Genomic DNA, 22,702 nt, shown 5'->3' on the forward strand with positions numbered 1-22,702 from the left:
AATAAATACAAATAAGCACAACCCATAGCTAACTTTTAGTTTTCTATGGGGTTGTGGACAAAACAATATAGTTCCATTTGTTGGTTTTTTGTTTTTTTTTTAACCCCTTAAGGACCAAGCTTCTGGAATAAAAGGGAATCATGACATGTCACACATGTCATGTGTCCTTAAGGGGTTAAAACATTATATTCTCGAAAGTTAAGCTTTTGGTATATATTGCTCTCTGCTGCTATTTTAAAAATTGGCCACTAGATGGCACTAACAAACTGGACTCCTGTAAGCACCCAAAATCAAAGTAATGTATCTGTATATGACGTCTTCAGATCTGGCTGATCACGTGGTTCAAATGGGTCTGCTTCTGCTGCTGCATGCAGTATTATCTGAGAGAGCTGGATGCTCACAGCACACAAACTGAGAGACTCCTCAGTCCTCAGACTCAGTGTTTTTTGTTTTTTTTTTACCCACTGCTACCTTCTTATCATTTTCAGCGTGTATGACCCTCTGCAGGTAAGTTCATTCTTCATTTTTCTTTTCTTGCATGAGTATGTTATTGGGACACAGCACTGATCCTTTTTAACCCATCAGATCAGGATGACCAGAGCTGTCAAAAGATGTCAAGTTGAAATTAAATTGTGGCATTTCTGGTATGATTTGTAGTTTGCTCCAAGTTCCATTCTGTCACAAATCATTGTACTTCTTATATGTATCTATTTATATTTGTATTAATTTGTCAGGCAATATGTACGTAGGTTACAAGTCAGGTCAATAGAGTGACTATATTACTGTTATTTCAATGTGCCCAGGGTGAACGATGGTACCTACCTTGCAAAATGTATGATCTGCTGATTTTGATCTTGTAACTGTATAATATAATGTATTCTAGAAACTTTATCTACCCAGGTGTTCAGCCAGGGACACACACACACACTCCAGTAGCATATGGATGTATTTGGACGTGTAACTCAATAGATCTATGGGTAAAATGTTTGGCTTTAAGAGCCATTGGTTGTGCAATCATATTTAACTTTGTGTATTAGTGATGGAAATGGTATATTGGTATAAAAGGGTGTATAGGTTGTGTCATTTGTTTTAGTTTTCTCTTCTTTTTTTTAACCCTTAATTAAAGGGACAGTATGCTGATCAGGTAGGCAATGTACAATTATTCCTCAAAGAATTATAAGAACACTCAAGTCAGTAATTTACTACTATGTAAAATGTTGCATTTGGGTAAAAGTGTATTTTAGCATATTTTATTATTTACCTTTTCGTTCACGTGTATTATAGCGTATTTTTTTTGGATTGATATTATGGTGCGCACCCATTGCAGAGCACCCTCACTGGCCCAGACAGCACCCTCACCCCCTTGCAGAGCTACCTCACTGGCACACACAGCACCCATTGCAGAGCACCCTCACTGGCACAAGAGCACCCATTGCAGAGCACCCTCACTGGTACAGACAGCACCTAGTGCAGGGCACCCCGATGGGCACAGACATCACCCAGTGCAAGGGCACCCTCATTGGCACAGACAGTACTTGGTGCAGGACAGCACCCAATGAAAGGTATTCCTTGACAGAGCAGCATTCATTACAGGCACCCTGATGGGCTCACAAAGCACCCAATGCAAGGTATTCCTTTGAACACACAGCACTCAGTGTACTATGCACATACACCACCCAATGCAGGGCTCCCCAATGGACACACAGCACCCACCGCAGCGCCCACGGAGGTCCGGAGCTCTAGCCTATTATCCCAGACACAATGTTTTTACCAGACACAATGATTTTACTTTAATAATGACTGTTAATAGTGAAATACGCTATTTGCTTTTAGTAAAATTGAAAAATAATAAAATACACTAAAGTAGACTTTTACCGGCATTTGGCATGTTACTAACAGATCTTTTTTTTTTTTCTTCGCGAACCTTTCCATTACCCCTGGCATTGTTTTTAATTTAGGAGATAATTTCTAGTGAGTGTATAGCTGTATTCTCACTAGAGTGCTTTCATGGGATTAATCCTTTGAATTCATTGGGTAAAGTAATTCATTCTGCCTACACACCGTGTATAGATCTTGCAGGTTGTGGCTCCCTTGCTTGCACATTTAATTAGTATACCTGAGAATGCAAGGTTCTGACTACAATATAATGAGTGCAGCCATTCCTGGCTCCCATAGTGATGAATAGGAGAAACATTAAACATGCAGAGCAATGCAGAGCATTTTCCCTTTATTTCTAGAGCAGGGTGCCCAACAGGTAGTTTTAAAACTACAGCTTCCAAGATGCTTTGCCATTCTAAACGTATTCTAAAGGCTTTCTACAACATCTGGGGCTCTACCTTTAGGGCCCACTTTTCATATTTGACACAAGATGCAAGTTGAGTGTGTGAGGTGTCCTGTAGGACATATACATATGTATGGTATATCGGCGTATATGCTTTAGGTATTTGTTTTCATTGTGTGCATGTTTCCAGTTAATCTGCATTTCTTTCCAGTGTATGATTAAGTTTTTAGGTTTATATTGATTTTATGATAACCATTCTGTATGAAACAATAATGTAATATAGCCGCAGTAATTACGGTTTATAGTAACATTTACAAAGATTCAAATGAATAACCCCTTAACCCCTTCACTGCCAGTAATGCGAGTAAAAGTGCTCGGATTTGCTTCCCACTCTGTGTTAATATGCAAAGCAACATGAAAGGAAGACTATATGCAGGAACTGACCTCAGTGTTTAAGATGCATTATGTAGTAAATTAATTAACTGAAAAATGTAATAAATAAATACAAAAGCATGTCTAAAACTTTACCACTTGTACTGAGGAGGGCAGACTCTTCCCAGACCAGTGTGATATTAATAAGAAGTCAGAACTAGTCATCTATAGCTGGAGCTGGGTGCATAGTCCCATGGTCCCAGTATAGTAGCAATAATGGATCCACAACACCAGACTATGCAAAGCTGAGTCCACAATTGGTGGATTAAATGCCCTATCTTTGCACAGTCTGATTCCATCTTTGTCATTCATCTTTCCCTGTCCAGGACAAAGCTCCATCAATCAGGAACCTCTTACTGTGGTTTATGGGAGGCAATCACATCAATCACAAAGCCCTGCCCAGGAGATGTTTCTGGTATAAGAAGTTTAAACCCCTGCCACAGTTCTACTTAAATAAAATCAATGCAACTGCTGATTAAACTAATAGTAATCTGACGTTCTCTGCTAACTGTTTTGTAGGCCAGGTTGTTTGCAGGGATCTCCCAGACTTCTAACAGGGCATGCGCGCAGCTCTCTCCCCGGAAAACACAGCTGGAAGGAATGAGATGTCTGTGTATATGATATGTATGTGTCACAGTCGTAAATCGAATGAACCTTGGACAGCAAAGGACATTGCGTATCAAGGGGCATTTTTAAATACACAGTGATTTTCCCAATCAATGCCATTATAAGCTGATATAGACAGGGAGACTGAGCACAGGGAACTCCTTGTAATGTTACTTTTAGTGCAATGTTGTTGTGGTTCTTAGATCAACTCTTTAAATAAATTAAGCAAAACATATTTTCTCCAATGTCAGTGCTAGTCTTCAAATTGCGAAAAGATGGCTTCCCCATTCAATCAATCTCTTTAATACAAAACCCAGTAATTGATACAATCTCCTTCCACACTGTTAAGAAGTCTGCACTGCTCTCTCTGGTCAGCACAGCTGGACAGAGATAGAAGAAAAGTTTGAAAGAGTTAAGGTGGGATGTATGCACAGCTCAGAATATATATTCATGGACTATGTGTGAGTATTATACTTGCATGTTGTTGGCATTTTGGGAATCTGCATTCCCAATACACCTTTTTCTAATCTAGTGTATATATATATTATAAAATTGCTATATGTCTTGTTACATGGATTTGTCTGGAGTATCACGATAATGATCACTTACACTTTACAAATAAATTAAAAATAACATTCCTACAAGCTGAACTGTTTTTATGTATCCCTGAAGCCATCTGTACACACAAATTGCAGTCCTAGTGCTGTATGTTAGCTATTCAACCCATGTTGTATTGAAATCTTTGTGAGATATTCCTAAACCAAAGTAGGGGAGAATTGGTTATATGTACATTCTGTGGAATTATTATGGCATAATAAACACCCATTTGTATTCCTTTTAATATACCAGAGTGCACAAACTTTGCATCTCCCAGTAGCTTTGTGACTTGGAGCTTTGTGGGGATAAAGCAACAGGTTCGTTTGTACATCTTCCATCATGTTCCCTGCTCCCCATCACCACACAGGCTCCACATCCTAGTGGACGTATCTTCTGAGGTGATTGAAAAATGCAGACTAGTGTTTAGCTAATTGTCTAATAGCACTCAGCTAAGTCTGGATGGCCTAGGTCAGCGGTGCTAACAGAAGGTACTGGCAGCCATGTCCAACTCTAATGGAGTCTGTGACCGATGCCTAATTGACTCATGGTAAGTTGTCAAAACGTTTTGACACAATTTGACTACTTACCCTTGGAGGGCATTCATGGCACCATAACCACTACAGCACCCTATAGCGATTACTGTGCTTGGAGTGTTCCTGTAGTTTTCTTTCCAAAAAAAAAAATAGAAGCCAACTGCTATAGTTCAAACTACATGCTTCTTAACTTAATTTAATCTGCATTCCATGCAGTAAGACGTTGTGTGGGGCTTTTTTTTTTGTTGTTGTTGTTTTTTTTGTTTTCACCAAAGATATCGTTTAATAATAAGTGAAGACAAAGATCAGAAATATGACTTTGGGTGAGTAATCAGAACTAGTCATTCCAGATACAACACAAGAATCAATAGTAGATACGCAGCAGACAAGCCGTTCTTGGTATATCAAAGCTCTTATGATCTTTTCCTAGCAATCATAAGAGTGACTGTTCCCCTGCACTCTGCATCTGACTTAGGATGGTGAGAATAGTACACCATTAACCCCTTCTGGACTGATCACATGTCAAAGACACTGTCTTTCGATCCAAAATTGCTGGCATTGTTGGCAGCATAATGAAGAATCCATGTAGACCTACCTGGAGATTTCTCAGATTATTTGTGAATAATATTTGCTCTGCTAAATTCCCCCTTTACATTGTTCTTGACAAACAGATCGAGACAAATAAAATTTAAATTAAATGATTACCCCACATCGGGCTATGGTGTCTGGCCCCATAGAATGCTTTATTCTACGGTAGTTAATATTAGATGGAAAATAAATTCGCAAACATACATACACATTCCATGCAGCCAATTTGCTACCTAACATGGGGTAATGATATTCTTAATACGTTTAATAATATATAGAACATGTTATATATACATAGATCAGATTATTAACATGTAAAACATGACTGAAATGTTATGCGTGGCAGAGCCCCTCTAGTGTAAAAGAATCTCCTGCCTACTGAATTGCCTGGGCTCTGAACTTAGCAGGAGGTTAATTTGCATAACGAGGAATCTGAAGCAAAAAGAATCGTGGCTTTGATATCTAATATCATAAAACTGGTGAGATTTTTCAAATTTATATTATCACAACTTACGTAATATTTTAGCACTTCCTTGACAAGCGTTAGGCAATTGAATTTCTATCATTGCAGTTCTGTGAAATCGACCTTCACAAAGAGATCAGTTATTTACAAATACCTATTAATGTGTACCCTTAATGGGTTTACATCCCATTTCTCTCAGTATATATTGCGAATGATGGTGAATCTATGCACTGCTGCTATTGTGGCGGGTATGGGTTGTACGTAGTAATAGGGCTGTTGGGCTGACTTACCATTGTTTACCATACCTATGTCTCTCTTCTCCTTTTCTATCCCCCATATGTATTTCCTTCTCTGTGAGTCACACCATATCTTCCCACTCCTTTCTAGAAAGTTATTCAGTGGTCCACTTTTCAACCAGGAAGTTCCAGTGTCAGCTGGTCTATTTTGTTGATCAGTAGGGCTTGGTCTGATATTCATTGCATGTTCTAGTCACCATGGAAGAGTTTTGTGAAGAGAGTCTGGCTTGTTCTTGTGTCCCACTTATCATGAAAAAGGGATATATCACTTTGGAAACATGAAGGTGATGACATGATCCATCTAGTAACCAGAAACACTTTGAGAACTATGGAACTATCTATGGATAGATGGGAATGCCGCAAGATTGCTAGAATATTGCAATATCAACAACCTGAGTTAACAAACTGAGAACACTTATATGAAAGTTTGGTCATTCTCCGTTTAACTTGCATCATGATGGGAGGTAATCATTTGATAATTCTAATAGTCCTTCTACCATGAAAGATAAACACTATTGATATCTTGTTGTTGTTGAACAGTTAATAAGCTAATAAATAAAGTTATATCCATTGATTGATCATTCAAATCAACATACATTTTTCATTTTATATCTCCCCTTATTTTCATATGCTTACCAGAAACGAGTCCCTACAGACTTAAAGGACCACTATAGGCACCCGGACCACTTCAGCTTAATGGGTGCCTGGTCCAGCTAGGGTTAACCCTTTTTTCTATAAACATAGCAGTTTCAGAGAAACTGCTATGTTTATAAATGGGTTAATCCAGCCTCTAGTGGTTGTCTCATTGACAGCCGCTAGAGGGCTTGCGTGCTTCTCACTGTGAAAATCACAGTGAGAAGACGCCAGCGTCCATAGGAAAGCATTGATAAGGATTTCCTATGAGACTGGCTGAATGCGCGCGGCTCTTGCCGCGCATGCGCATTCAGCCGAAGAGGAGGAGAGGAGGCGGAGAGGAGGAGGAGAGCTCCCTGCCCGGCGCTGGAGAAAGAGGTAAGTTTAAAGGGACACTCCAGGCACCCAGACCACTTCTGCCCATTGGAGTGGTCTGGGTGCCAACTCCCACTACTCTTAGCCCTGCAAGTGTAATTATTGCAGTTTTTTATAAACTGCAATAATTACCTTGCAGGGTTAACTCCACCTCTAGTGGCTGTCTACTAGACAGCCACTAGAGGTCACTTCCTGCTCTATAGGAAACCTGTGCTAGAGCGTAGCTGTACGTCCTCACACTGTGTGAGGACCTCCAGCGTCGCTCAAATCCCCATAGGAAAGCATTGAAATTAGTTTTCAATGCTTTCCTATAGGGAGACCTAATGTGCATGCGCGGATCAGTCTCGCCCACCGGCCGACGGAATGGAGAGGAGGAGCGTCGCGGAGGAGGAGACAGCGGCGAGGGACATCGCCGCTGCCTCAGGTAAGTGACTGATGGGGTTTTTACCCCTTCAGTACCTGGGGATTGGTGGGTGGGAGGGAGAGGGACCCCTCAGTGCCAGGAAAATGGATCGTTTTCCTGGCACTGGAGATTTCCTTTAACCCTTCCTCTCCATCTAGACTAGACTTGGAGATGTATTTTATTAAGAACTACAATTCGTCCAAATCTGGACCAGTCGGGTGATTAAAGCCAAAATGTATCCCAATTGCAAACCAAGCTAAACGCACAATTCCAAAAACATGTTCATTTTGACTTGTGATTCTGAGATGATTAATGGGAAAATAAATGAAAAAAAGGCTCTAAATGTTAATTTATTCACAGATTAAGTAAGAAATACCCAATAAATGGGAAAAAGGAGAAGCAATGAAAAGAAATATAAAATTACGTGCTATATATTCAATAAATATATAATGTATAAATATTGTTTTTTTGTTTTTTTTATTGATTCACTACTTTTCTATCTATTAAGTACTTTTTCTCACTTAATCTATAAACCAAAATGTGGTAAAATGCACCTAGAAGTATACTGCAAAATATATTCATAATAATTATGTTATTTATTTGCACTATATGCAGTGGTGTATTCTGGTTTTGTGGTGCCCTAGGCATGCCAAATCTTGGACAACTCCCCCTTCCAAATTTCGATTCCAGACAGACACACCCCCTCCCTGATGCATGCACAGATACAGTCATTGTCACACACACTGTTTAACAAAACACGTCCACTGAAACATACACATTCACAGACATACACCTCACTCATTCACAGTTACACATTTACCAACAGACACACACATGCACTGACTGACACACATACACACTAACTGACAGGCACGCATTTACTGACAGACACACACACTCACTGACAGACACACACACACTGAGACACACATATACACACTCACTGACAGACATATATACACTCACTCAGGACCCCTCTTACACACCCTGCACCCTTCACACACACATGCTGCACCATTCACACGTACACACAGCACACCCAACACACTGCGCCCCTCACACATACAATATGTCCAAACATATATATATATATATATATATATATATATATATACCAATGGCAAGTTTGGCACTCTACCCATTTACATAGCAAATAGACTTTGCCAGGGTGCAAACCCGCGGTGTATATATACAATTATCAATAAAGGTGCACTCCTGGACTAAAAAATGTGTAACTGGTTTATTGTGCAAAAAAAAATGAGGAATGACGTTTGACCTATGCAGGTCTTTCTCAAGAAAGACTGGCATAGGTCGAAACATCGATCCTCTTTTTTTTTTTTTTTTGCACAATAAACCAGTTACACATTTGTTAAGTCCAGGAATGCACCTTTATTGATAATTGTGTGTGTGTATATAGACTAAAGAACCCCTCACACTGCACCACTACACACATTACGCTCCTGATACACGCTAGACCCCTTACCCAACTCTAGATCATCTGATCATCAAATCTACACATACACACACTAGATCCTTATATACACTCTGAATCCTCTACACACACACACACGATCTCCTATACACACTCTGGGTCCTTTACACACTAGATCCCCTACACAAACACTGCACCACCTACACACACTACATTCCTGACATACAAACTCTGGATCCCCTATGCACACACTACATTCCTTGTAAGCAAACACATACTACATTCTCTAAACACACACTCTCTACAACCCCTACATACACTACAGCCCTTATTCACACACTCGCTACATCCCCAATACACACTATGCCCCCTATACACACACACTCTCTACAGCCCCTAGCCACACATATTACACCCCACTCACAAATGAAATCGACCTATTTACACAATACCACACCACAATCAGCTCACTCTACACACACGCAATCCTACAAGCAGGCTCCAAACACATGCACGATACGCTTTCCTGGCCCTTTTGTCCTCTGATATCCCACTTATAGAGACACCAGAGACAAGTTAAACTCAAACACAGTGCAAGCATGTTATTAAACTTGCTTACGCTGCGCAGAACAAATGCTAGAGCTCTTCAGCGGGGCTCTGGGCATTGAACCGACATTTCACTTTGAGAGGGGGCCTGCTTGTCATTAGTAATGACAAAACACACCCTATCTGACCCCGCCCCCTTCTCAGGAGGCCGCTGTGATTGAAAAATGCCCGGGCCAAATTTTGTTCCCCCAGTCATGCTGGAATAGAAATGGGCCTTCCCCAAACTGTTATATAAGAACAAATGTACAATACATGTATTGTCTACTTTTAAATATTAGACTCAAACATACTCACATATTTAAGTCCTTTGGGACCAACAGCACATCACAATATTAATAAATCCACCTAATGCTGGTCATTATAGAGTTAAATATGTTTTTTAAAATGCCTAATGCAAATCAATAATATACACAATAAAAATAAAATGATTCTCTTTGATACAAATACCTGCAAGGGAATGAAACAAATACATAAATAAAAGACTCCTGCAGAGACCAATCTAGTTCCAATGCCTGTCAAATAAATCCTAAAACCGAAAGGCTCTCTGAAGCACAGATAAATAAATAAAACAACATACATATCTGCTGTGGGGTTTAGATGAGGTGTTTGCTATTATATTTCTTGCAGCTGGTTTATTTCCTCTGCTCGTAGACAATCTTGTCTTCCAGCCCAAAAAGCTCTCGTTTCTTATGTTCATAAGGAAAGTATCCAGTGTTTTAAGTTCCTCAACTCTGCTTGGCTTCAGTTTTAACTATAATTAAATGTGACAGAATCTAGAATTGATTATCCTCATAATTTTTTTTAAATAAAATGTTCCTTTATAAGAGAGACATTGAGTGTGTATGTGTTTCTTATAATTATTTCCATGCAGTTAGTCAGGGAAGCCCAGTGATGAGATCCTGAGCTCAATCATCCTTACACCTCCTGGTTGTAGGAATCCCCTGGGGTACTAGGAGTTTCATTATCCTTTGTAGTCTGGGAGTGATACCCATTCTAGATATCATACTACCCTCAGGTTAGAGGTAGGTGTCAGTATTCCTCTTTAATAACAGCTACCTCTCCTCTCAGGACCAAAGACCAAAACCTTTTTCATTTGTACTCCTTCATATGCAAACCAGTTATCCATATCTGTTTCCATCCTACATTGTATTAAAATAGCCAGGTCTTCATATTTAGTTCGACTTCACTAAAACCACTGACAGCTGAAGTGAATAACTGAAGCTGAAGTGATCATATTGTTACAATGGCACCTGTCAAAGGATGGCAAATATTAGGCAGCAAGTGAATAGTCAGTTCTTGAATTTTATGTGTTAGAAATAGAAAAAATGGGCTAGCGAAAAGATCTGAGTAACGTTGACAACGGCCAAACAGTGGTGGCTAGATAACTGAGTTTGAGCATCTCCAAAACGGCAAGTCTTGTTAGATGTTCCTGGTATGCAGTGGTTAGTGGATAAAATAAACAATAGATAACGTGCCTAGAGAAGTTAGACCCTTAAGTGAAGTCACAAGTAAAATACATATACATTCATATGGTAACCAGATATTTTCGTAATGTAGTGCTAGGTATCTCAAAGAGAGAAAAAAAAACACAATAGTGCAATGTATCGAAAATAAATTGGATATGGTAATATGACCAAAGTACACTCATACTTTTTTGAGCTTCCTCGAGCTCTGCTACATTTAATGTCCACGCTAAATACAGCATACCTCTTCGAAGCTCAAACAAGTGTGAGTGTGTTTTTTTACTTTTTAGGAACCCCTGATCTAAATCCAGCTCATCTGCACTCCTATTTTACCTCCTCACTCCCGTCCTTTTTTTTTTTTTTTTTTTTTTACTTCTGTGGCACGTTTACCCATAAATCCTTTATCTTATTTCTCTCCTACTTTAGTCTTCTTCATGCTACCTCCATGTCTTCATACTATCTTCCTTCTCACTCGACATGTACCATAGTTCCTAACCCTTCCCTTTATGTTTTATCTCTTTGGATTACGTTTACCCATTTGGATTATTTTTTAATCCTACAGGTTTTGTAGGTTTTTGTCAAGTTTTAATTTTTGTTTTTTTTCCTGAATATTCACCTATTTTTTAGTATCACTTCAGAGTTTTTTTTATGATGCATTATCAATAAATTGTTTTAATTAATTTTATATGTTATATTGTCTGGTCACTTGTTCAAGTCTATATTGCTGTGCATTAGTTTGTATTAAGACCTGTTTCTGGGGGGATAGTGCAGTTCTTTATTTTCTCTTACTCATTCTTGTCTGGTAATGTATATTAAAGTGTTTCAGATGCTAGTTTATAAAGTCATAGTCATAGTCTATTTTATAAAGTCATAGTCAAGTTTTTTTTTTTGCAGTCTTTCTAATTATATATCATAATCCCTTGCTTATGAATAATTGACTTATTGCTGAACTTTTTAAAGTACTCTGGCTTAGCATGCTATTTTTAAGAAAATGTTAAGTAAATATGGAAGCTAGAGGGATTTAGGTGATTGCGTAATTTCTTGGGAATGTTGTTCAGATAGCAGACAGTCTGCTAAGTGTGCAGCAAAAAAATACACTGAGTTACCTGTTTAACCAACAAGCTTCCAATACCAAAGGCTTTGGGTAAAATGTGGAGAGTTCCCAAATATAAACTCAGGCGAGACTGTGATGGTAACTCTGTAGACCACATATGGAAGAAAGCATTAGAGCAGAAGAGATCATTGGGTTGAACAATGCATCTACCGAAAGGGACTGACCTCATACCGTAGGGGTTTTAATTTTATCACTAACCATTACGTTGAATTATATCAGATTATTTAAACAGCAGATGGAATTCTCTGCTTGCACATATGATAATTGGAAAACAACTGAATGAGCAGATGCCCACACATAGGAAATTATGACCAGGCTTAATTTGCATACAAATAACACATCATGATAAACATCATCATTATGTATTCTTCAAAGAGATGAAAACAGCCATTTATAAATATAAATCAGGTACTTCCAAAGTTGAGCAATTTATTTTCTGTATTATTAAAGAGGCTCAAAACTTTTTTTTTTTTTTTTTTTACTACTAGAGACAATGGTTCTAAACAAAGATCATCTGAGGATAAAACAACATGTTCATTCTATTTGTCATGTGCAGGATACCTCTACACTTCAGTCCAAAGCATACAGGCTGCCTGGGTTAGCCACAGTCAGGTACTGGAACCTAAAGGGAGTGATTCAGTTTATTGAAATTCAGTGAGATGCTCCCTAATTGAGTCCCTCTAGTGATTTCATGTCAAACAAATGCTCTTTCAGAGAGCTTGACATTCTAAATGCCTCTTTCGTGATAGCCGTCTCTGATTGGTTGGCGGGCCTGCTGATGCTGGCTACATTCAGTGGCCACTTTGATAGAATGTTTGTGAACCCTTAAGAATTCCTTGTGTTCCTGCTATGCTTTCACATAATCTGTAATCTAGTCCTAATAATAGATTGTAAGCTCTTTCGAGCTGGATCCTCATCAACCTATTGTTCCTGTAACATTTTGTAATGGTCTATTTTATTGTCAAATTTCTCCCTTCATAATATTATGAAGTTAGCACTATTTAACTGGTAGTAATAATAATAATAATAATAATAATAATAATAAATGAACACAGAATGAACAAATTAAATATATACTTTAATAGTTCATAATATGAACAGGTTCATCCAACATTACTTTTCTTTTTTGGAAAAAGTATGTGAATCTTTATATTTAGGAACCGGGAGAACTTCATGTAGGAGAGAATATATACAGTGAGGAAAAAGGTGTTTGATCCCCTGCTGATTTCACATGTTTGCCCACTAACAAAGAAATGATCTGTCTATAATTTTAATGGTAGGTGTATTTTAACAGTGAGAGACAGAATAACCACCAAATAAAATCCAGAAAAACGCACGTCAAAAAAAAGTTATAACTTGATTTGCATGTCAATAAGTGAAATAAGTATTTGATCCCCTATAAATCAGCAAGATTTCTGGCTCACAGGTGTCTTTTATACAGGTAACCAGCTGAGAATAGGAGCACTCTCTTAAAGGGTTAAAGGGAGTGCTCCTAAGCTCAGCTTGTTACCTGTATACAAGACACCTGTCCACAGAAGCAATAAATCAATCAGATTTCAAACTCATCACCATGGCCAAGACCAAAGAGATGTCCAAGATTGTAGACCTACACATGACTGGAATGGGCTACAAGACCATCGCCAAGCAGCTTGCTGAGAAGGTGACAACCGTTTATTCGCAAATGGAAGAAACACAAAATAACTGCCAGTCTCCCTCGTTCTGGGGCTCCATGCATGATCTCATCTTGTGGAGTTTCAATGATCATGAGAACGGTGAGGAATCAGCCCAGAACTACATGGGAGGATCTTGTTAATGATCTCAAGGCAGCTGGGACCATAGACACCAAGAAAACAATTGGTAACGTACTACGCCATGAAGGACTGAAATCCTGCAGCGCCAGCAAGGTCCCCATGCTCAAGAAAGCACATTTACAGGCCCTTCTAAAGTTTGCCAATGAACATCTGAATGATTCAGAGGAGAGCTGGGTAAAAGTGTTGTGGTCAGATGAGACCAAAATAGAGCTCTTTGGCATCAATTCAACTTGCTGTGTTTGGAGGAGGATAGCAGGCAGACTGCCAAGTGTGCGGCAGAAAAATCCACCAACGTTACCTGTTCAACCAACAAGCTTCCAATAACAAAGGCTTTGGGTAAAATGTGGAAAGTTCCCAAATATAAACTCAGGCGAGACTGCGATGGTAACCACATGTAGAAGAAAGTATTAGAGCAGAAGATATACTCATACCGTAGGGGTTTTAGTTTTCTCACTAACCATTACATTGAATTTTATCAGGCTATTTAAACATCAGATGGAATTCTCTGCTTGCACAGATGATAATGGGAAAAAATGGAATGAGCAGATGCCCACACATTGAAAATGGGTCATGGATGGGTATTCCAGCATGACAATGACCCAAAACACACAGCCAACGCAACAAAGGAGTGGCTCAAGAAAAGCACATTAAGGTCCTGGTGTGGCCTAGCCAGTCTCCACACCTTTATCCCATAGAAAATCTTTGGAGAAAGCTGAAGGTTCAAGTTGCCAAACGTCAGCCTCGAAACCTTAATGACTTGGAGAGGATCTGCAAAGAGGAGTGAGACAAAATCCCTCCTGAGATGTGGCCAACTACAAGAAATGTCTGACCTCTTACACCCAAAAAAATCAATTTATAACTTTTTTGACATGCGTTTTTCTGGATTTTTTTTTTTTGTTTGTCATTCTCTCTCACTGTTAAAATACACCTTCCATTAAAATTAGACTGAAAAAGCAATGTGTACCAAATGTTTCCTGTACCAACTATTTAATCCTGCACATTAAAGGACCACTCTAGGCACCCAGACCACTTCAGCTTAATGAAGTGGTCTGGGTGCCAGGTCCTTCTAGGGTTAACCCATTTTTTCATAAACATAGCAGTTTCAGAGAAACTGCTATGTTTGTGAATGGGTTAAGCCTTCCCCTATTTCCTCTAGTGGCTGTCTCACTGACAGCCGCTAGAGGCGCTTGCGTGATTCTCACTGTGAAAATCACAGTGAGAGCACGCAAGCGTCCATAGGAAAGCATTATGAATGCTTTCCTATGTGACCGGCTGAATGCGCGCGCAGCTCTTGCCGCGCGTGCGCATTCAGCCGACGGGGAGGAGAAGAGGAGGATCGGAGGAGGAGATCTCCCCGCCCAGCGCTGGAAAAAGGTAAGTTTTAACCCTTTTCCCCTTTCCAGAGCCGGGCAGGAGGGGGTCCCTGAGGGTGGGGGCACCCTCAGGGCACTCTAGTGCCAGGAAAACGAGTATGTTTTCCTGGCAGTAGAGTGGTCCTTTAAAGAGGAGGTATTTTTGGCCCATTTCTCTTCCAGAAGGGCTTCAAGTAATTGATATTTCAGAGCAGCCCTGTAGTGGATTATGATTAGCACCTGATTCAGCTATACCAAATTTAATCAGTGTATTTATTTATAAAGCATTTTAACAGGAAGAATGCATTGCCATTTCTGTTGTTTTCATGTTTGTCCTGGGGTACACAAACAAAACTATCTAGGTACATTCTACATATTTGACATACATATTACATCATAAAACGTAATAACCATTGGAATATGTTAGAAGGTTTAAGTGACTGGAGATAGTGAGAGAGTCCTTTCAGAGATTGCAGGTTTGTGGAGGATTTTATGTTTTCTAGGAGGTTGTAACATAGTTATCAGCTCTGTGTGAGAAGACTGCACAATCTGTCTTCTTATTGTAATGGGAAATAGAGAGAAAAGTGCTGGAACTGGGTCCTAGCTCATCGAGTGGTGGAAGGTACGGCTGAGCCTGTTGCTTAGGTTTTGCAGGAGCCTACTGTAGAAGGGGCCATTAAGCAAGAGAAAACTATGGGAGGTGGTGCCTGACAGCTGGTGAGGCAGACATGTGGTGCAGGGGCTCCTCAATGGAAACCCGAAATGAAGCATATTAAAGGGGTATTTAGCCCTGTTTTCGCTGGCAAACCTGCCTACTTAACTTACCTGCACGGCACTAGCAGTCTGACGGGGTCTCTGCAGACGTATCCTCAGCGCACAATGCCAGATACCTCAGAGGCCTGCTGTATCACCTCACGATTGTACAGCTTGCTTTGTGCCCTGTTTCCCCCCCTCTTTGGACCGGTGGGGGTTATCCTGGTCCCCCTGGTGAGCCGACCAGCCACAGCCACAAGAATGTTGCAGAAAGCGTTGATAAGCTGCAGAAATGCTCGAAGCCACCATTCCAAGATGGCCACCACAACGTCCTGGGCCCTCCACAAGGAACGCATGGAACAGGCCTTTGCACAGCTGTGGGAGAGATTCTGGACAAAAATCAACCTCAGAGGGGTGAGAGAGGTGGAGAGGGAGCGCTCTTTAAAGCCCACTTCTGGGGGTAACCCCCAACCCATCACCTACTCTACATCAACCAACCTTGCCCCTAGAAGTGGAGAGAGAGAGAGAAAACGGTGGTCGCCAGGTCCCTGGAAGACAGACAACCGGCACCTACTTGGGCCTCGGTCCACCCGGAGACTTCTCCAGAGGCACAGACCACACTTGCGGGAGGATGGGAGACCCTGGGTCTAGGTTCAGATCGCAGAACACAATCCGACCTGTGAGCAACGTGCCATGGACTGTACTAGAGCCTGGGGCTGGTGGAGCACTGCTACTGGAATCCGGGTTTTCCCCTCTACTCCCTCCAACTGCCTCCCGACATTGGGAATTGGGTGAATGGGGACTCTCGCTGCATAAGGGCCTTCCGCTTTAAAAGCCCATAGACATAATTTTAGTGGCTGTTTTTTAGTTAGCATGTTGTCATTTATTTTGACCAGTTGTCAGGTTTCTGTAATTTTACATATTTAGAGCATGTTGTGCTTAATCAATATAGCCATAGGCCCCAGTGGTACTTCTGTTCTCTGAACTAGCATGTTAGTTTAAGTCTGTACTTAATCTACTAAGTCAATCGCCATTTTGGAACTGTAGCCTGACATATCTGTTCTTAACCTTGCATTACATTGCCTGATATAACTCGTCAGTCTCAGGTTTAGACCTATAGTTCAGCTTGTTGTTTATTAAAATTGGGGGGAAAAAGTGCAAGTCTCTCATATGCCTTGATACTGTATCTACATGTAAACTCATAATGTGCTTGTCTCTGTTGTTGTGGCATTACAAGCCTGTATGTTACTCTCTGCACTTCATAAAAATAAAGAATATTACAAAAAAGAAAAGAAAACAGTCTAGTTTCAACTTTTAGCCATTTTATTTCTTTTAACATATCACAATGGTGTAATCATAGCACAGACAAATCAACATGAATAATCATGAATTATACAGTGTTTTATGGAGATGGTTTTGATGTGCAGCTGTATTTACTAGATCCCGAGAGTCCATGACTGGTATTGGCATCTGTTCCACTATCCTTTTCTTAACCAATGGGTTTAAGCAATATTTGTTTCTGAAAAATGCCACAATTTTAAGGTTCAGTTTAGATAATTATTTATCAATCTCTTTACAATCTCCTCTAGATTATAAACTCATTACAGAAAGGTCCTTATCAACCTATGGTTTTTGTTAAGTTTTGTAACAGTTTGTCTTATTTTGTTATAAAATTCCCTGCCTTATACTACTTTACAGGACTGCTGAATAAGGTGGTGCTAAATGTCAATAATAATAATATAATAATCATTATGAAGTCCAAATGAGAGGAATTTTCTGAGACCATATTATAATTTCATAATGCTTAGTGTTGAGTTGGGGATTATGTGTTACTTTGTATTGAGCCATTTGGTTCTAGATTTTATTTGTGGCTACATGAGTTTTGTTGAGCTGCATGACCACATTCTGTATATTATATGAGAGCTGTTTGTCCAGGTGTCTTGTCAATGGGAAAACCCACCACGTAATTCAGTTGATTATGTGTGTAGATGTCAGCTCCGATAACCACAATATTTCATTATACCTCAATGTTTCCTATGAGACCACTTATCTCTGTGAAAAAGGCTTTGTGTCAATACATGCAGAAGAAAGGTTACAGGGTGACATTCAATACCACATTTAGGATAGATCAATGTAATCTGAAAGACAGCAGCTGCAGAACAACAAAAATCCCCAATGGTAGGTTAGACCTCTCAGAGAAACATAACATAAAAATTAAACAAAAATCAAAAAAGAAAAGAAAAGTTACATGGCAATAGTAGAGTAATAGAATATAAACAGCTATTGTAGAACTAGAGTACAAGCAGTGGCGTCACTAAGGGTGTGCGAACTGCACCGGGGTGACAACCTTCAGGGGTGACACCACTAGGCAGGAACTTACTCTACTCAAATAATTCTCAGGTGATGGTGTCACCTCGCCCACAAGAGCAGCTGGGCGACAGCATGGCAGATGCTTCCCTTGAGGGGCATTGTCAGGCAACCTGGCGGAGGAGGAAGAAAACAGAATTGTGAACGCACATTGCATAGTATACTACGCAATATGCGTAGCTATATTCTGGCTCGATTCAGCACTTGTGCCTTGAGGAACATCACTGCCCTGTGCAACAATTGACGCCGGTGCAGATCTGAGCCTTTAGCTGCCTCCTCACTGCCTGCAATTTTCTCTGTCCTGCTGGGCTCTGGAGTAAGAAGATTGGAGTCCTCTTAAATAAGTTGTGTGTATGCATTACACCATTACACACACACACAATGCAGCCCTCGCACACATACACAGAAGCACACAGTGCATCCCTTACATACAAAAACGCACAATGCATTCCTTAGGCACATACACACACACACGCACAAACACATAATGCTTCCCTTACACACACACACAGAAACACAATGCATATTTTACACAGACTCAATGAACCCCTTACAGATACACACACTGCATTACATTAAATACATACATACACAGAAACACACACCTTGCATCCCGTGCACGTACAAACACAAATTCACACAATGCACACCCAGAAACACACAATGCATTCCTTATACACAAACACACACTGTATCCCCTATACACACACACACACACACTACATCCCTTACGCAAACTGTTATCCCTATACACTACGTTCCATAAGAACACACACACATTAAATCCTCTACAATAAAACATCTCCTACACACATACACTCCACTGCTTGTGAGCGAACTCATGGGTGGGCCTTGAAGGCATAAGGTTTATGGGTGGGCCTGGTAGGCATACGCATGGTCAGGCCCTGTAGGGGAGCTGGTTCCTGTTCATTGATATTTGTGAGCACTGCCTCCAGAGAGCCTGTTTTAACACCAAACCAGTGGAGCCATAATGCAGCCTGAGCCCATCATCATCCTCTTGTCCTCATCTGGTGGTAAGTAGGCAATCCAGTATATTATTAGTGGCACTAATCTCTAATTTATCTCACATTAATGAGACACGATAGTCACCAGAACCACTGCAGCTTAATGCAGTGGTTATGGTGTCTATAGCCTGTCCCTGCAGGCTTTTTAATGTAAACACACTGCCTTTTTAATGTAAACACACTGAGAAAGACACTGTGTGCAGCACTGGCATTGGCTCATATGGCAGATCATATGGGTGAGGCATTGTGATGTCACATGGTGGGCAGAGCATTTGAGGGGCGGCAAATTTTTGTTTGCCTAGGGTGGCAAAAATCCTTGCACAAGCCCTGGGTGGGGAGACAGGAACTGCTTGGTGTGAGGGTGGCAGGGACTGCTGTGTGTGAGAGAGGACATGGGGCTGCTGGGTGTGAGAGAGGACATGGGGCTGCTGGGTGTGAGAGAGGACATGGGGCTGCTGGGTGTGAGAGGGGACATGGGGCTGCTGGGTGTGAGAGGGGACATGGGGCTGTTGGTTAAGGGAGGGACAGGGGCTACTGGGTGAGGAAGGACAGGGGGTGCTGGGTGAGGGAGGACAGGGGCTGCTGGGTGAGAGGGGACATGGACCTACTGAGTAAAGGGGAGAAGGGGCTGCTGGGTGAGAGGGGACATGGGACTGCTGAGTAAGAGGGGGCATGGGGCTGCTGGGTGAGAGGGGATATGGAGCTGCTGAGTGAGAGGGGCTGGGGCAGGGCTCCCAGCATCAGCAGACAGCCCGCGCGGTGAGAGTGAGCAGAGCAAAGAGAACACAGCTCCCTCGCCGCGTGTGATATGGAGAGAGCTTTTTTAAAAAAAAATATGAATTATGTGTGTGTGTGTGTATGTGTGCACCTGAGTGTGTGTGTTCATATATGCATATGAGTGTCATTTTTTTGGGGGGGTGAGGGGGTGGAACTTTGGGTGAGTTCCCACACTTTATTCCCCAGGACTTGACCCCTGGGCTGGGGGGATATGGAGCTGCTGAGTGAGAGGCGGCATAGGGCTGCTGGGTGAGAGGGGACATGGAGCTGCTGAGTGAGAGGCGGCATGGGGCTGCTGAGTAAGAGGGGACATGGAGCTGCTGGGTGAGAGGACACATGGAGCTGCTGGGTGAGAGGACACATAGAGCTTCTGGGTGAGAGGGGACATGGAGCTGCTGGGTGAGAGGACACATGGAGCTGCTGGGTGAGAGGGGACATGGAGCTGCTGGGTGAGAGCCCAGAATGCAGCCTGAGCTCCTGGGTGAGAGGGAGCATGAAGCTGCTGGGTGAGAGGGGATATGGAGCTCCTGAGTGAGAGGGGGCAGGGTGAGAAGGGATATGGAGCTGCTGAGTGAGAGGGGGTATGGGGCTGCAGAGTGAGAGGGGACATGGAATTGCTGGGTGAGAGGGGATATGGAGCTGCTGGGTGAGAGGGGACATGGGGCTGCTGGGTGAGAGGGGACATGGAGCTGCTGGGTGAAAGGGGACTTGGTGGGAGGGGGAGCAATAATTTTCCCTGGTTGTCCAGTGGCTGAAGTGGCTGGTCTAGACCCCTGGCAGGTGTAGACCATGTGGACTGGGTCTGCGCTGTGCTGGAGCAAACGTGTGCAGGCTGGTGAGGGAGATCTTTCATCTCCTCATTGAAGAAGGGCCACAGAGCTCCCTCTATGGGCCGGAGGTCAGGCAGCACCAGTCCTAAAGGGTCCGGCCAGGGAGATCCCTTGATCTCTCTGTCGGCCTCTGCCCTTGGCCATCGCGGCCCACCGGTTTGCCCGATGGCCAGTCCGAAACTGTTTACATCCATTTTCAGCAGCAAAAAATTTGGGGACTTTTTGTGACAATATAGAAACAAGTAGACAGGAGGGAACACTACAAAAATAGATAATACCTGTAATCAGCAAAATAATGCTATACACCATATGTGGGTGCTCACTGAAAAACTCTAACCCTTCTAGGGTCAGAAAGAACTCAAATATTATAATACAAAGGACCACACCCAACCAGAAAAAAAATTACAATTAATAAAAATAAACAACTTTATTACAAATATATAATTATTTGATACATATCCAAAATTCATTGAACATAGTAAATCAAGTCCCCAAACTCTGCACAAATATATGGATACCACTGAAAGGAATGAAACATGTTTAGGGCAATCAACACCATATCTAATACATAAAATGGCATAAATAGTGCATTGCATGGAATTTAAAATAACAGACTATGTAACACAGAAAAATGAAATAAGCCCCATATATATACCAATAAACAAAGGAGAATGGAAAAAACACTAAATAAATAGATGTAAAACGCTATGAGAAGATGGAGTAACAACGAATCACTGAGAAAAAAGTAGATACATCCAACGTTTTATCGGAAAGCCTTTGTCAAGGGAGCATACAAGTGTCACAAAGCAAGCATAAATACAAATAGTAAAATGCTTTTTTCCTGCATATTTTAAGGAATTTGCTGGAATTTTCATGTGCTATCTGTATAAATATGTTTCTAGGAAACATGGTGGGTCTGGCTGGCAACCATAGATGAAAATCAGAAACTCATTTTAGACAGCAGAGCAGATTTTAATATATTTAATTGGTTTTCCTATACCATGTTTGTGTTTATGAAGACTAATATTGAACAGCATGTAACACCTCATTGCGTTATGGAAGGAGTGTATGTAATTAATTGGACCTAGCCCAACAGATCAATACGTGAAATGTACAGAGATAGGGGTGTAGTCAAATTTCAGGGGTCGGACTTAATGCCTCATCATCTTAAAATTCTACCATGCAGGTTTGTAGTGTGTCTTCATAGTGGTATGGTGGTAGACTTGTACAGATGACGATGTTAGTACAATACTATAAAACAAAAAATAAGATGGAAAATACAAAAATAAACGTGTCCATATTTAAGATTTATATATATTATCTCGAATTCTCTAATAGCAAAGTCCATAAATGCTTTCTTGAATAAATATGTTTAGATTGTTATCTTGTTTTGTGTAACGTGAATGTTTTGTGTCTAATTTTCTGCTTGTAAGGAATTTACACCATTTATAATGGGTGTCATAGCATAACTTTTTGTTTGGCACATCACTGATTGGTTATAATGGCACCTTATAACACACCTCTTTTTTTGTGAAACTTTGATGCTGAACCAAACGATCAGTATTTATGTGCTGCAGTTGGCAATGCAAAACAAAATACTAACAGTTCTGTAACAGAGTAACATTAGGGGCACAAATTAGTGTTAAATCTCCTATACAACCTGTCTTGGATTATTTTCCAATATGTTTACACATGGGTCAGTAATTTAGCATTAAAACATTGTGATTATTCTGCTAGTGTTTTCACAAGGACCAGTAAGTCAGTTTATGACCAAAGCATCAGAACTATTTTAAATAAAGTCGGCCTTTTAATCAATATCACTTAGTGTAGTCTTGCCAAACAATTTAAGTATCTGTGAAATAGATAAATCTGTTTAAATATTGCAAAGTAGCCAAGTGTGCATCCAAGGCCCAAACAAAAGCAATATATTGTTCTTACATCACTGGAATGGAATGGATCCATTAA

General features: G+C 40.8%; 1 protein-coding gene across 1 annotated transcript in view; it reads left to right on the forward strand.

The window, feature by feature from the left end:
• The first annotated feature begins 404 nt into the window (after nt 1–404).
• SYTL5 (synaptotagmin like 5) overlaps nt 405–22,702 on the forward strand; it is a 242,536-nt gene continuing 220,238 nt past the window's right edge. The window contains exon 1 of the mRNA XM_063450103.1: nt 405–507. The gene's annotated coding sequence lies outside the window, so the exon portion shown is untranslated. The remainder of the gene's footprint in view (nt 508–22,702) is intronic.

The sequence above is a fragment of the Pelobates fuscus genome, chromosome 1 (genome assembly GCF_036172605.1).
Source record: "Pelobates fuscus isolate aPelFus1 chromosome 1, aPelFus1.pri, whole genome shotgun sequence".
In the NCBI taxonomy this organism is placed as follows: domain Eukaryota; kingdom Metazoa; phylum Chordata; class Amphibia; order Anura; family Pelobatidae; genus Pelobates; species Pelobates fuscus.